This window comes from Prorops nasuta, unplaced genomic scaffold (genome assembly GCF_024137725.1).
Source record: "Prorops nasuta isolate Cenicafe-Biocafe unplaced genomic scaffold, Cenicafe_Pnas_1.2 PNAS00031, whole genome shotgun sequence".
Taxonomy (NCBI): Eukaryota; Metazoa; Arthropoda; class Insecta; order Hymenoptera; family Bethylidae; genus Prorops; species Prorops nasuta.
In genome coordinates this window covers 1,354,253-1,369,554 of record NW_027116828.1, presented here as the reverse complement: position 1 = coordinate 1,369,554, position 15,302 = coordinate 1,354,253, and the positions used below count along the sequence as shown (strand labels likewise).

Below are 15,302 nucleotides of genomic sequence, written 5' to 3'. Positions count from 1 at the left end.
AATATGCTTCAGATTAGTTCCATCCTGCTTAAATATTATTAGCAAGTTTGCGTTATCTCGTATCAGATGCTTTGGTATTTTCGCATAAGTCTGATAGAGATAGAAGCAATCGATGTTGGAATGTCTACCCATGCAATAGTAGTCCCTTATATTGTCCTGCTTGTCGTTGGCCACATCGTCGAATATGAAAATGGAATTCGGCTTTGCATCCGCGACGTTCACAATCTCGCAATTGTTTGAAAATTGAAAGTAACAAATTTCCTCCGTGTCCTGCAGAAGCTGCTCCAGATATCGATACTTCGGTTGCTGCAGCGATTTCGAGTAGACGTACAGGTTCTCGAATCTCACACCGTGCGGACTCTCTATGAGGCTCAGCAGCACGTTTGTCTTACCGCAATTCGACGGACCGCAAACTATGCAGCGTATCGTAGATGGTAATAGCGATCCATGACGTTTTTTTATTTGCGTGGTAGCATTGTGAGCATCCAAATTTGTCACGCGAATAGTCGGCACGTGCTTCACGAAATGCATCCTCGCTATTAACCTTCGGGAATAGCTGTATCGTTCATTTATATTTCGCGATTTACGGAACTATTCGGTCAGTTGCCATTACGATGGCGTTCATGCTAGTCGTCGTCGATTCCCTGCAGAACTTGACGAATCATCAGCTCGAACACATACCGAAGATCGTATTGCTCGAGTACTTTCCAGACAGTATCGCGAGTGTGTGGGAAAGATTACCTCGGCACATTCGCGCGGACTCGGATGTGCAGCAATATCAATATTGCTTGCAAGTTGCAACACTACAATCTACCTAATACCACTCACCACGACGGACCACCGAGACGGATGAAAGACTGTTACGTTTGTCAGCAAGAGAAGCAGTTGCTCTAAATGTCTGGATCGTTCTTCAATAAAGTCTTAAAAAAATTGCCATTTGAGCTGCACGTGCCTGGTTACAATTATTGCGGACCCGGCACTCGACTACGCGAAAGATTGGAGCGCGGCGATCGTGGTATAAATCCGCTGGACGAGGCCTGCCTCGATCACGACTTAGCATATTGGCACAACGAGGATCTACCGGAGCGTCATCAGGCCGATAAAGTGCTAGCGAGGAGAGCGCGTGAACGTATTACCGCAAGAGACGCGACCTTAGGTGAACGCGCGGTCGCCACAGCCGTATGGGCATCGATGAATGCTAAGCGTAAACTTGGCTTGGGATTACATAATATTGTCGCGATGAAGAAAGCAGTAGCAGCTAAAAAAAAGAACAACGAGAAAAAAATTGGTACTACTACTACGAGGAAGAGAAGAATTCGAGTGCCGAGGAAACGGGGCGGTATAATACCTATACTCCCACTGCTAGATGCAGTCGGAGCACTGGCAGGTGGAGCATCGGGTATAGCGACGGCTGTAAACCGTGCAAAAGCTGAGAGAGAACGATTGCCGGAAATGCAATGTCACAATCGCGCGATGGAAGCGTCGCGCGAGAGAGGCCGAGGTCTTTATCTGAAACCGTACAAGCGAGTCGTCGGAGAGGGGAACCGTGGAGGTGGAAAAAAAACAACAAAAAAAAAACGGTCGGATAAGAGGAAGAAAATGAATGAGGGGAAATTTCGTCGCAACGTAGAAGCTCTCCTTCCGAATTCTGGTGCTACTAGTAACATACAATTGGCACGCATCTGCCGACGCATACCATACTTCCGTGGAGTCTTTATGCGCACATCTTTGCCGCTCGACGGGCCGCGGTGCAACGAGTGCGCGATCGTGAATCTCGACGATCAATGCGGCCCTGGTACCCACTGGGTAGCCTACGTCAAGCGTAACGACATCGTCGTATATTTCGATTCCTTTGGAAATTTAAAACCGCCGAAAGAATGTGTGCGTTACTTTGGTCCTAACGTTACAATCTACTACAATCATGATCGATATCAATCGTACGATAAAAGCAATTGCGGTCAGTTGTGCGTGAAATTCCTGCGAGAACAGATACTTTGAAAAAAAAAAAAATGTCTTTCACCGTGACATTATCGGATCGTAAATCTGTATTAAATTCAGATTTCTTTCCCCCCATCAATCTGAAACACGATCGCTACGAGATCGGTCTCGTGGACATGCAAACGTACAACTCGATAGCCAATGTGGACGAGACGAATGATAAGTTCTACTACGATAACGATAAGGTACTGACAATACCCAGAGGCTGTTACGAATTGAGTGCGATAAATGAGTATTTGCAGTCTCAAATTTCTGCGAGACACGAAATTCAAGACGACATTGACAGCGTTATTCTTCTACGAGCGAATAACAATACACTGAAGAGTGAAATATTCTGCAAATATTCGATTGACTTTGGAAAACCGAATAATATTGGCTCACTACTGGGCTTCTCGTCGAATCGCGGGATCGAACCGAACGCCCAGGCTGAATCCGACGAAACCGTGAACATTGTGAAAACAAATATTCTACGAATCGAGTGCAACATTGCGGGTGGTGCGTACACCAACGGTAGACCCCGACACATTATTCACGAGTTCTTTCCCAGCGTACCACCGGGCTATAAAATCTCGGAGGCACCGAAAACCGTCATTTATCTACCGGTCATCGTCAGAGTAATCGACCGTCTCACGTTACGTATCTTCGATCAGGACGATCGTCTCGTAGACTTTGGACGTGAAGAAATTACCATAAGATTGCACATTAAGAAAAATGTTAATTTACAAAAGTAACGAGGATTATAAAGCGGTGAAACTGGATGAAACGTTCGCTAGTCGTTCGTCCTGCGTGGAGTCGAATACACCGGTTCATCGGAGTGAACGCAGGAATCGCGACAAGAGGAGCTTCTTGCTAACGAGAAGAAATATAGAATTTTTACGATCATTGGGATTTACCGTGAAGAGATTGGGCGAAGGTACATAGTGGAACAATGGCAGATCCCTTGAACGTCACCGCACCGCTGACCTACGACAATCGCATCACCAAAATGGAGATGCATGCCTACAATCCGTATGCGAACGCCTCTTTGGCGAACAGCGACGAGATTCGCATTCCCATACAGCAGCAAGATTTGATACTCCTGCCGTGCGAGAGTTATCTCTACGTCGAGGGTCAGCTGGTGGAGGGCACGCGTGACGCGAGCGCCAGCAACGAGGATGTAGTTACGCTCGACTGCAATTTCGCGGCCTTTCTCTTCGACGAGATTCGTTACGAATTGAACGGTATCGAGATCGACCGATGCAGAAACGTCGGTATTACCAGCACTCTGAAGAATCTCGTTTCCCTGAGCACCGAGGAGAGCGCCAGTCTACGTCATTCCGGATGGTTCGTCGCTACGGCCAAAAACCGGCTCAAAAAGGAGGCGGCTGTTAAGAATTTCAGCTTTTGCGTGCCCCTGAAAATGCTGCTGGGATTCTGCGAGGATTATCGGCGAGTCGTCGTTAACGCGCGTCACGAGCTCGTTCTCATTCGCGCCCGCGACGATACAAACGCCATTTACTCATCGGTGAAAATCACCGATTCGTCGATCAAGCTGCTACGAGTGCAATGGAGAATACCCCATGTGACCCTGAACGAAATTACGAAACTCCAATTTCTCAGTATCGTCGAGCAGGACAAGAGTCTGTCACTCGCTTTTCGCGCCTGGGAACTTTACGAGTATCCGCTTTTGCCCAAGTCGCAGCGACACACGTGGTCCGTGAAAACGTCCACGCAATTGGAGAAGCCGCGATACGTCATTCTGGCGTTCAGAACGAACAAAAAGAGTAGTCAGCACGAGGATGTGCTGAAATTCAATCATTGCAAAGTCCTCGATGTCAAACTTTATCTGAATTCCGAATCTTATCCGTACGATCGTCTCGACACTGATTTCACGAAATCCCGCTATTCTGTCCTGTACGACATGTATGTAAAGTTTTTCACCTCCTATTACGCTGGTGAGAAACTCGCGAGACCCATGCTCGACTATACGGACTTCTTGACGTAAGGGCCGCTCTTCGTCATCGACTGCTCGCATCAGAACGAGTCCATAAGAACCGGCACGGTCGACGTCAAACTCGAGATCGAGTGTATGGAAATCATTCCGGATAATACTACAGCCTATTGTCTAATTATACACGATAAAATTGTACAATATAATCCTCTTACGAATATTGTTAGAAATGTAAGTTAAAAAAAAAACAATTTTTTATTAAATAAATAAACATCAAATTTATTCATTTTTTTTTTATACAAAATACCTATCAAACTGTAGATTTAAATTCCACGTTGTGATATTTTCCTCCTTTGTATAGCATTATTAAATTTTTGGCTGTTGCAGCCTTTTGTAGCTGCTGCAACTGCTCCGTATCCTCCGCCAATTTTGCCATTCTACCAGGCAAGAAAATCCAATCTCCAACTGACAGCTTAACAATAATTTTTATTCCATATTTTGTTATAATTTTTTCCACTTCTAAAATATCGTACTCTTTATTTTCCGTCAAGCTATCTAACTTCACGAAATTCTTCGGAATGACGCTTCCCAATTCATTAATTTTATTGAAATTCATTATTTTCTCTATGAAAAAAAGAAAAAAATAATTAGTCTCATTACAGTTAAAAAATCAATTAAATAATGCATTTACTAATCGAATTGAAATTCATTTTTATTTTTATTTAAAAAAAAGTATATCCTTACCATTTTTATGTAACAAACAAACAAACAAGTTTCTTTTCTCTCAATACTCCTGACACAAACTGTAACTGCTTTGCAGAATATTTTTTACAGACTTTTTCTCTCAATACACCTGACACAAACGCTTTGCAGAATACGTTTTTACAGACTGAAGCTTTTACTGTAACTGCTTTGCAGAGTACGTTTTTATAGACTGAAGCTTTTTCTTCTTCTGCTGTTCACTTGACTTCTTTGCAAACGATATTATCGTATGTTAAGCGTATTTAATTTCAATTATTGGAAAGGGTAATTTTCTTCTCTTTCTTGCAATGCATTTCCATTGTGATTGACCTATAGGTTTATCACAGTATAACACAATAGGAAAAAATATCACAATATAGTGATTATTCAGAGGGTATAGTGTATCCCTTCTCGATGAAGAAAGAATGGACTCCTAAGTGTTATCAAATGTAACTTTATATTTAAAAACTGAACGACAAAGAGTTTCTCTCGACGAAATTTCTTCAGAGGCTTCATTCAGTCGTCGAACCTCCATCAGTACAGATTGTACAATAGAAAATTAAAAAAAAAATGGAAAGTGAACGGGGTTTTGTGAAAAAAAATCTAGTAGAGGAGGATGAAAATACTGCAGAATCGATGTCGGATTACATTAAGAGAATTAACGATTCTCACAATCGTTATTTTGAAGAATATGAAGCGATGCTTCATCACAATATGCATTTGAACTGTAAGTACTTAATTTTATTTATTTTAAAAGAAAAAACCCACCCATCCATACAGACTGTTTATGTCGTAATACATGAAATAGTGTCAATAAATAGAATCATAAAAGAATTTTACGACACATATTTTTGAAAAAACTGTGAAATATCACACTATTTGACCAATTGATTTTTTATTCAAAACCAAGAATAACGAAAAAAAAAATAACTTTTGTCTTTTATTTTTACCAGCCATTGATTTAGAGGAGAGGGAGGAAGAAGGAGGAGGAGGAGGAGGAGGAGGAGGAGCATGAAGAAGAAGAGGAGGAGGAAGAAGAGGAGGAGGAGGAGGAGGAAGAAGAGGAGGTGATTTTTGTAAGTATACTTGCTTTGTAAAATAGTTATTACAATATCAAAAAAAAATAACAAAATGTTTTCAAATATGTCCCAGGTTAAAAATATGATCACACAAACGGAGTCTGTTGCTGCAAGAACAGAGGCTACGCAAATATAGCCTCAGATAGATCTCACACCACATTATTGGTGTGTTATGTACATAGAATAAACATACATAACTCATTGCTATTATAAGCACTATATAATTAATATCATTATTATTATATTCAATTGGAGACATAATTAATCAATCTTAATCTAGCATAGTTATACTAAAATACCAATCGCCTCTTAAAAGCGACAAATTCCTGAGTGTAATACGATGCGCCAGACGCAGCTCGTTCACACTGTCGCCAAGGCTAAGTCCCGACACGTGGCAAATGCACTTCGATGGCAATCGAATGTTCTCGAACAATGACGCATTTGACCACTGGGACCCGTAAATGTTACCATATAAGGTAATGTTTGACGCTGCACTTTGAGGGTAAGAGCCCCAAACGTGCAGCCCCAAAAATCAGTTCGAGTCAAAAGCTAGAAGGAACAAGTCGAGTCTCCTAGGACCTTCAGTCCTCTTATCTCTTAAACTTATCCAGGCAATCCTTTGTCTCTTAAGACTATAATTATCTAGCTCATAGCTCTGGTTATCAATTTGTATAAAGAAGAAACATTGTAAATCAAACGTCAATAAACTTTATTATACAAAAGAATTTCGAGTTTGTCGTGAATCAGCGATTGAACCACAACAAACTGGTGGCAGCGGTGGGATCCGTTGACTGGTGAAGATCAAACCTACATAAATCTTCATCCCAAGGAAAATCAAGAAAATTCTATTTCTTCGATCGACCAACCTCTACAAGGACGAACCGACGTGGACGATCATCGATACTCAACGAGACATCCGCCAACTTCGCCTTTCTCAGCAACGGAGCGACAAACCCACAACTTCGAGGTTCACCCCGCATACTACCTCACGACTACAAGAAATCAACGACTGGAAACCAGCAGAACTTGCAGCCAGCCAACCAGTGAAAATGAGCTTTTGGTGAGTACGGTACCAATCATATCAGTAGCAATTTTAATTGTGAACTTTGTAACCGCGAGCCCATAGCGTTCGTAGTACTAAATTTCTTCCATGTACCGTAATCCCGATAATTTAGACCGAACTCAATCTGAACCCAGTTTAACTCCCGCGACACATAGCGTACCTCGACCAAATCGTGTTTCAATCTCCCGTGAGATAGACAGTTGCATCTCTCAATTAGGGAATAGAACTTTGCGTACTCTTAGGGAACTTGACGAAGGGACCCCATTTCGAAACGTAAATACGCGAAGACAGAATAGATTAACTATGGCTCACCGTGGCAACGCGAACAACGACGCCCCAGATTTAGACCATAGTTACACCGCGGAACGTCCCCCTATCAGAATAGAAGACGCACCAACAAACACGATTCCACTTGACGAAAGCGTACCTCCTAGCGCCATAGATGCTGAAATTAGAAGATTACACCACAGCATAAGGCCCCGCGATATTAGCATAATGGAAGAAGAAAACGCGAGACTGAGAGACGAACTCTCCAGGTTACGACAAAATTTTAATAGGTTCCCCTCGAGGACCTCCACGGCAAGACCGACACAAAGAACATCGTATGTGACTCCATGCGAAAGACCTCGATACGCGCCAGATCTAGACGATGAGGAAGAAGAAGAACCTCACCACGGATATGCTTCCCTACACGTAACTCTTGGAAGAATTCCAAAGTACAAAGGAGACCCAGACGAGCTAGAACCGTTTGTGAATTCCATAATTATGGCAAACCAAAATCTACACCCGTTAGATAGAGACGAATTTCTACGGCAGGTTAGATTCACTATACTAAGAGGCAAAGCTTATACCGAAACTAAGCACAAAGTAATCGAAAATATCGAGCAACTAATACGAGAATTAGAAGAAGCATTCAAACCCCGACGGTCTACCGCGACCCTTCAAAATAGTTTAAATCGATGCCGACAAGGAAAAGATGAATCGGTACGATCCTATGCTTCTCGACTAGAAGACATATTATCAGGTTTGAAAGAAAGATGCATCACGCCAGCAAATGACCCGGCTAAAAACGAAGCCATAGAAGAATTGTTAACGCAACAAGCGAAACATCAATTCATAAAAGGATTGAATTTTAAACTCCAAGTTATGGTAGCATCTTGCGAGCGTGCAACTCTAAGACAATCAATTGCTATCGCAATCGATCGTGAATCCTTGACTCGCTCCGACGAAGAGTACAGAACTCAACAGGGCTCGACCCATGGCAGACGCGATAACCAAGGACAACAACGACCCTCCGGACAACGGAATAATTCGCACCTCCATTGCAAACGCTGCGATAGGAAAGGACATGTAGCCGAAAAATGCTACGCGCGACTTAGCAACGCAAAACGGACTCAGAGTCACTCATCTTCCGTGAACAAAGTATCCACCTCTTGCAATTATTGCAAAAAACCAGGACACACCGTCCAAGAGTGCCGCACATTAAAAGCAAAGCGAGAAAGAGAAGCTCAACAGAATGCAAATAATTCAGAGCAACCAATTAACGAAAACCTGAATCGACCAACACCTGTAGGAAATTTAACCGCTAATATGGTATTGTGTACTCCTATAAAAAATTTAATCGAAGTACAAGCCGCTGAATTTATTCGACCAGCAACCTTACTCTTCGACACTGGAGCCGACGTCTCCATAATTAAAATAAGAGTCCTGCGCAAAGAAACAATAGCTGACAAAACTCCGATTACGCTAACAGGAATAAGTGGAACACCTGTAAAGACACTAGGATCAGTTTACCTACACGTAAAAGTCGGAAAATACACCATAACCCATAAATTTCAAATAGTACCAGATACCTTTTCGCTAATAGCCGACGGACTAATCGGTATGGATTTCTGGAAAAGAAATAGCTTCCATTATGAAAAGGACGTGTCCTTGACGATGCTGGGACACACCTGGCCAATGAAACAAGTAGTATCACGCACGGTATCACTAAAACCGAGATCCCAAACATTAGTAGCCGCGTTAACTGATAGCAAACAAGACGGCATTGTAAATGGACACCAAATACTACCTGGAGTGTATATAGGTAACTGTGCCACTAGGCCAACCAACTCTACCTGCTGCGTCAGCATCTTGAACATCACGGAGAAAGAACTAGAGATACCCTTGCCTACAGTTGTGTTAGAAGATATTCCGAGTCCACCGACTCAGGGCGACGACCCTTCTGTACCCATAACCGTATACGCTGTCAATAACTGCGCCAGCGATCGACTCGCCCGGTTAAAGTCTCAATTAGAACTAAATCATTTAAATCAGGAAGAATTGCGCACTCTAACAGAACTCTGTGAGGAATACAATGATATATTTCACTTAGAAGGTGACAAACTCCTCACCACTGAAGCGGTAAAACATACCATTACTTTGGTAGAAAATACCAAACCTATCTTTAAAAAACCCTATAGGTTACCTGAAAAGCATAAACAAGAAATTGATAAACAAATTTCTCAGCTAGAAGCTGACGGAATAGTACGGCCGAGCCGAAGCCAGTGGAACGCGCCACTGCTCGTGGTACCCAAGAAACCCGATGCACAAGGAAATATAAAAATGCGCATCGTCGTAGATTTTCGCAAGCTAAACGAAGCTACTATAGGTGATGCCTATCCATTGCCAAACATCACCGAAATATTGGACCAACTAGGCCACTCGAAATATTTCACCACCCTTGACCTAGCCTCTGGATTTCACCAGATAGGCATGGCCGAAGAAGACAAGGAAAAAACAGCCTTCTCCACACCCCTAGGGCACTACGAGTACAACCGCATGCCCTTTGGATTGAAAAACGCGCCAGCTACGTTTCAACGTTTAATGAACACCGTATTATCCGGACTCCAAGGGATCCAATGTTTCGTTTACCTTGACGACATAGTAATTCACGCCCCTACTCTAATAGAGCACAACAAAAGACTGAAACAAGTGTTCATTCGACTGCGTGAAAATACTCTAAAGCTGCAACCGGAAAAATGCCGTTTCCTTTGCAAGGAAACTTGTTACCTGGGTCATATAATTACGGACAAAGGCATCTCTCCAGACCCAACTAAAATAGAAGCTGTAAAAAATTTTCCAGCACCCAAGAGCGTAAAGGACGTACAATCCTTTTTAGGCCTAGCAGGCTATTACCGAAGGTTCATTGACCATTTTGCTGACCTGTCGAAACCCATGACGAACCTATTAAAGAAAGGAGTGAAGTTCAACTGGACCTCCCTAGAACAATCATCATTTGAAAATCTAAAGGAAAGATTGACTACTGCACCACTTTTACAGTATCCAGACTTTCATCTTCCTTTCATTTTGACCACGGACGCCTCCAATAAAGCAATAGGAGCCGTGTTATCGCAAGGCGAGGTAGGCAAAGACCTCCCCGTTGCTTACGCCAGCAGAACGCTTAACAAGGCCGAAGTAAACTACAGCACCACGGAAAAAGAATTAGCAGCTATAGTTTGGGCTGTACAAAATTTTCGACCTTACTTATATGGTACTAGATTTACCATCATCACCGATCATCAACCACTTACTTGGCTTTTCAATGTAGAAAACCCAGGCTCCAGATTGATGCGTTGGAGCTTAAAGTTAGCCGAGTACGATTACGAAATTAGATACAAACCAGGTACTCAGAATACAAACGCAGATGCGCTAAGTCGTATATACGTGACCACGCGCTCCAGAGCACGGCAAGCCGCCCCAAGGCCAACCGACTCAAACGAAGATGCAACCTCAGCTAACTCCGACGCCGAGGAAGAAACAGCTGATGAGAAATCATCGACCTATACTCCCACAATGATAAATCAAATCCTTTACGAGTATCACGATACTCCATTCGGAGGACATGAAGGTGTAAATAGAACCCTGCAAAGAATTAAAATTAAACACGTATGGCCAAATATGAAAAAGGACATCGAAGAATACATAAAAAAATGTGACAAGTGCCAGCGCAATAAAACAGGCAACGTGAAACGTGCACCAATGCAGATAACAGACACGCCAGTAGAACCCTTCGAAAAGGTCGCCCTAGATATAATAGGACCATACCCTGCGACCAAACAAGGAAACAAGTATGCCTTAACCTTCCAAGACCTTTTCACAAGGTACAGCATAGCCCTACCAATTCAAGACCAGTCAGCCGCTACTGTGGCACGACTATTCGTTGAAAGGATCATTTTTTCTTACGGGCTACCCCAAAAGGTTTTAACTGACCAGGGTACTAACTTTCTAAGTAACCTCTTTAAGGACGTCTGTAAGCTATTAAAAATTGACAAAATACAGACCACGGCATACCACCCACAGTCAAATGGTGCGCTAGAAAGATCGCACCGAACATTGGCGTCGTACTTAAAAAACTTTGTCAACGAAGATTTACACAACTGGGACGAATGGTTACCCTACGCCATGTTCACCTATAACACTACGCCACACACAGCTACAGGCCGAACGCCTTTTTCACTACTATTCGGACGCGAGGTTGAATTACCGACCACGCTCAAATATCCGCCGCAACCTACATATACATTCGAAGATTACTATAACGAGCTTCGCGAAAGAATTCGCTCAACAGGTAACGTCATGAAAGACCAATTAATACTGGAAAAGGAAAAATCGAAGATTTATTATGATCACAATACACAAGTATCAAATTACGAAGTAGGAGACCAAGTATTATTAAAGCGAGAAATGATTCGCGCCGGAAGACCAAAGAAATTGGAACCCCTATACGACGGTCCCTATACATTAACCGCAAAACTAAGCGAGTTAAATTATGAGTTAGCAGTAGGTAAGAAGAAAATCGTAACCCACGTCAATAGGCTAAAGCCGTATCACGTATAGTTACCGACTCATACACTCACATACACTATCCTCTCTTAACTCTTTTCCCCATCACCCTAATCTACTTCTTACTACAATACTAACTTACAACTAGCAATTACTATACATTACTACCACTAGAACTACCCAACTATACTAATAATCTTAATATTCTTTTAATTCAATTCCTAAATACTTTTACTATAACTAATAAATTAAGCTCAATTCAAAAAAAAAAACCCCCAAGAAAAATCTATTTTATTACTATCTTTAAAATTAAATTAATAAGGATTACTAGAAATAAAAATAAACACATATACAAGAAACTTAGAATTTATTCAAAAAAAAAAAAACATATGGGTATTCTCCTCTCTCTTTCTCTTCTTACATAATAATCTTATAAGCTAGACATAGGTATATATATATTTTAAATTAAATTGTGGTAGCGCAGGACTTGCTCCTCCGTCCATACAGTTCCGTCAAACAACCCTGCGGTTTGGCTATTAGGATAGCCCCAGCCACGAAAAGCCTCTACACCCGTATATTGAAGCCACCGGATTCCGTACAGGTCGAACATCACCCGAAAATCGTCCTCGTACCCCTCGTAGCTCCACTCCAACTCAATCTGCCTCCGGTCGCTCCACCGACACATACGGCGAAACGCCACTGCCTCTTCATTTTTTATTACAACTAAAAGGAAAAAGAAAGAGAATGAAATCAAAAATAAAAAGAAAAAAAAAGAAAAACCATAAAAACAAAAACAACGCACTTACCGCCCTCGACCAGAACGAATAGGCGCCTCCCTTGACCATCGAAAAGCCCCCGGTCGTACATATCCCGCCTCTTATACACCACGAGAGCCATTTTTTTTTTAAAAAAAAAAGGAGAGAGACAACACACAGCAAATTAAAATTCCACAAATTGGCAATACGAAATGAAACGCTCCGTGAGAAGAACGCGATTTTATACATCATTCCCCCCTTCGCTCAAACTCACGCGAAAACGCTGACCCAATGTCTACGAACTAGACGCACCTTCGCGACCGACTAAAATAACTCCCATGTAGAAATAAAACTTGTTCAAATTTTACATATTAAAATTCCACAATTAACCAAACATACCCTTTATTATAGGTGCATGCTGACCCTTATGGTCATAACGATCCACAGAAGCTCCCAGCAAGTCCAAAATATTCCCATCAAAGGTCAACCGGGACTATTCTATGAAAAATTCGGCACGGTCAATTTTTATAAAGAGAAATGGAAATTAGTAATAACTACCGACATAGTAGAATATCGCCAAAGACTCGCGCAACTAAACAAATTCCTATACGACCACGCCCTTTGCTCCACACAAGAAGGAAAAAAAATCTGTAAACACTCCGTCATTGATACCGTCTACAAATTAGAGACAGCCGAAAAAATCCTAGACGAAATAGATGAAGTAACGTTACATCAAGAGAGAAACAGACGAGGACTAGCAAACGGAGTAGGGTCAATCGGAAAAATTCTATTCGGAATAATGGACAGTAACGACGAAGAAGAAATAAATAAACATCTACAAAATTTAGATCAAACAGTAGAAACCAACAGATTAGCACTCCTAAAACAAATACAAATTATCGACCAAACTATAGAAACTTATAATAACACGATACAAAAAATAGATGCGAACGAAAAAATGCTGATGAAAGCAGCACGTGATCTAGAAGCCCAAGCGGACGAGCGAGAAGCTCTATATAACATTAATCTTACATCCGAAGAATTAATGATAGACACAGAACACTTATTAAATTTCGTGATAATGGCGAGCCAAGGAATAATAAATCCGAACATTATTCGATATACAAAAATTATCGAATACCTTAAAGATGCGATTCCTCACATCCCTCCTGGCACGCAATTCCCTTTTCCATTAGAAACACTAAACATCCATTTAATTTCCAAACTAATGCAACCCACAATTTATACCAAAATAAACAAACTAATTGTAGTATTCCATATACCTCTAACAACACCCAAAGAATTCGATCTTTTACAAATATATCCAATCCCAATCCCTATTCAGAATTCTACAACATTACACTCCATAATAGATTTAAGAAAGGATTACATAGCGATAGATAGCATCGCTGAGCGATACACATAATATACCGAAGACGAACTACGAAAATGTTACACGATAAAAGATAATTATTTCTGTCCAACGGATAAACCATCCAACAAAATAAAGACAATTAATCCATGCGAAATTGCATTATACTTAAAATACATAGATATAAATACGTGCGAGCATAAACTTATACATTTAGTGCAACCGATGCTAATTCCCATGAAAAACCAAGCCTCGTGGATATACTCCACACCGCGATTAGAAATTGTAGAAGTAATCTGCAAACAAAAACCTACCTATAATATAGAATTAATGGGCTCCGGAGTAATTAATTTATATAAAAATTGTATCCTAACAGCTACTGATTTTGTTTTGGAACCCGTACAAACCTCCAAGCCCAACAAACATAAGAACTATATCCCGCACTATAATTTCTCTTTGAGAGCCATAGATCCTGAAAACTACGTAGCAGCAATCAACACAACCAAAATTCCCAGGCTGCATAACATCTTGAACAAGGTCAACGACCTCAACACGCTCAGCATCCAGCTAAAACAGCTGAAAAAGGATGTACAAAACGAAGACCTAGGACAACACCACACCTATCAACATATGGCCATCTCATATTCTACTACAACGCTAATCATCATAGGATTAACCATCTACATAATCTGGCGATATCTTCACAGAAGACCAAAACCTAAGCCAAGACTCAGGCCAATACAGGCATTGTCATCCAATGCCATCGTAACAGACGACATCGCCGCCCCAGCAACAGACGACGTTGTCCCGACGCACATGATTATCGTCACACCTGAGCAAGCGGCAAACATTCAATACGAACCCGATTATTAACCACCTACCCTCTTTTTCCAGGGGGGGAGGGGTGTTATGTACATAGAATAAACATACATAACTCATTGCTATTATAAGCACTATATAATTAATATCATTATTATTATATTCAATTGGAGACATAATTAATCAATCTTAATCTAGCATAGTTATACTAAAATACCAATCGCCTCTTAAAAGCGACAAATTCCTGAGTGTAATACGATGCGCCAGACGCAGCTCGTTCACACTGTCGCCAAGGCTAAGTCCCGACACGTGGCAAATGCACTTCGATGGCAATCGAATGTTCTCGAACAATGACGCATTTGACCACTGGGACCCGTAAATGTTACCATATAAGGTAATGTTTGACGCTGCACTTTGAGGGTAAGAGCCCCAAACGTGCAGCCCCAAAAATCAGTTCGAGTCAAAAGCTAGAAGGAACAAGTCGAGTCTCCTAGGACCTTCAGTCCTCTTATCTCTTAAACTTATCCAGGCAATCCTTTGTCTCTTAAGACTATAATTATCTAGCTCATAGCTCTGGTTATCAATTTGTATAAAGAAGAAACATTGTAAATCAAACGTCAATAAACTTTATTATACAAAAGAATTTCGAGTTTGTCGTGAATCAGCGATAGAACCACAACAGGTGTATAAATTGCAAAGAATTTGGTCACCTACACATCAA

General features: G+C 41.4%; 1 pseudogene; it reads left to right on the top strand.

Annotated features, from left to right (window-relative positions):
- Positions 1 to 15,302, top strand: part of LOC136782968 (general transcription and DNA repair factor IIH helicase/translocase subunit XPB-like) — a 588,849-nt pseudogene that overhangs the window by 75,976 nt on the left and 497,571 nt on the right.